This window comes from Equus quagga, chromosome 15 (genome assembly GCF_021613505.1).
Source record: "Equus quagga isolate Etosha38 chromosome 15, UCLA_HA_Equagga_1.0, whole genome shotgun sequence".
NCBI classification, from domain to species: Eukaryota; Metazoa; Chordata; class Mammalia; order Perissodactyla; family Equidae; genus Equus; species Equus quagga.
In genome coordinates this window covers 23,353,601-23,355,828 of record NC_060281.1, presented here as the reverse complement: position 1 = coordinate 23,355,828, position 2,228 = coordinate 23,353,601, and positions in this window count along the sequence as shown.

The following is a 2,228-nucleotide window of genomic DNA, read 5'->3' as shown; positions in this document are numbered from 1 at the left end:
CTCAGGGGTCATCTCCTCAAGGAGGCCTTTTTAGATGCCCAAGGCCAGTGTCAATGCCCTCCCCAGTGCTCCCCAAGCATCCTTGGGACACCCCTGACCTCAGAGTATTGTAATGTTAAGGGCACGGACTTGGGGCTCAGATGGCCTGGGTTCCAACCCCAACTGATCTTGGGCAAGTTACTTAATCAATCTATGCCTCAGTTTCCCCATCTGTAAACAGATTTGATAGGACTCACCTGTTGGGATTGTTATGAAGATTTACCGTGTTAATATAATACACATATCACTTAATATAGCGCCCTGGACATAGAAAGTACTCAGTAAAGAGCATCATCCTCTTGTGACGTGGCCTTCGTCTGGCTCCCCCATGTGCAAAGCCTGGGTCTAACTCACATCTGTATCCCTGGGGGGTCCTGATAAGTATTGGTTGAAATGAACCAAGTTAGGGCTCTTGGAGACCTGCAGGCACAGTCTCTGCTCCCGAGGGAAAAGACTGGAAGTCAGAGGGTGGCAAGAAGATTAGAAGACAGACCGGCAGTTGGAGAGCGGACTACCACGATAGGGGGCATTGAAACGCCAGTCTCAGCTGGGGATGGGGTGACTGCCGTGAGGAAAACGGCCTTTGTACAAAGGCATGCTCCTCCTCCTTCAAAATCCCCGGGAAAACTCAGCTCTGGCCTCGCGGGCTCCGCCTGCGCTCGCCTTTTCTCTGTGTCTCCTTCTCCCCGCCCTGTTCCTGAGACGGGGGCAGCCTCCGACACCCCCCCTCTGGAACCACACCTGAGCCTAACCCCGTGAGGAGACAGACAGAGTTCATAAAGCTCCTGGTGTGCGTTTCCTCCCTCCAAGTCAGGGAGGAAGAAGTGCTCCCTCAACTCTCCTTTCTCTGGCCTTGCATTTCTAAACACACCCAAATGAAGATTTTATGAGCAAACCAAGTCATACATAAAGCACTTTTACATTCCTAAACTGACAGCGTGATTTAACTTCGTAAAGGGTGCTTAAAGTCTAAGTGTTACACATGCTTCAAAATTTCCTCAAATTTCCACTTAAAAAGTGGGAAAGGGTTTCTGAACAGCTCCAGAATTCCCAGACGTTTGTCTGCTCCGGGCCGACCCTTGAGCAGCGAGTTGCGTCCGTGAAGCAGCCTGTCCCATGGACAGCCCTCTGGAGCTGAGAAGGCACAGGCCTCACCACGTCCTCTGTGTCCAGACCCCAGCGGCTCCACCACCATCCCCTCTCCCTGTGCCGACCTTCACAAAGAGAAGAGGTCACAAACAGCTGGAGTTGCCTCTGCAGCATCCAACTCCCAGAGGCCAAACATCTGGGCAGCTGCCACTGGCTCCAGCTCCTCCACCCTTCTCCATTCCAGTGACAGGAATGCCCCTCTCTCTCCCCAGACCTCTCGACAAATGCCTTACTGCCTTATGGGAAAGGACACCCAGTAAAGTGCCTCATTGGGTCAAGGCAGAGCAGGAGAGGAGCCAGTCACTCTGCCAGGGTCCTGTCTGAACAGCTCTGGTGTCCAGGTGATGGATCCAGAACAAGAGGGCGACAGCTGGCCTTGATCTCACAACAGACAACAGGAGATGGTCAGAACTGTACCGGCAGAAATTCGGGCCCAAAGTTGCTGATAGTCAGATAGTGGGTGAATGAAGACCAAGATCTTTGCGATGAACATGTATACAGTAGGCACCCACTGTGATGTTGGCACCAGAGGCAATTTGACCTGAAGGCTCAGAGCTCTGGAGTCGCTCAGTCCTGGGGTTGAATCCTGGCTCTCCTGCTTACTGGCTGCGTCCTTGGGTAAATATCCTACCCTCTCTGAGCCTCCGCATCCTCACCTGTAAAATGGGGATGATAAAAACAGCATCCACACCATGGGTTTAACATGAGGATTAAATACAGAAGGGCCCAATCTAGAGTTTGACATATACCAACAGTAAGTACAACAATCACCATTGTTATTCCCAGGGTTTGTGATCCCTTGGAAGAATAAGGAGACCAGTCTGAGTCAGCACCTGCCTCTCCACCATACGACCGATCTGCACCATGGAGGCGGGGGTCCAGTTCCCTGCACGGGACAATCGCCTCAAGAAACTCATGCAGGCCCTCCAGGGGGCTACCCCCAGCCCCATGGAGATCCATAAGTCTTCCCAGTTACCTGTGTCCACCCTGGCTCCCTGCCCCACCCCACCCCACCCCACCCCAGCTCAGAGAGTGAGAAG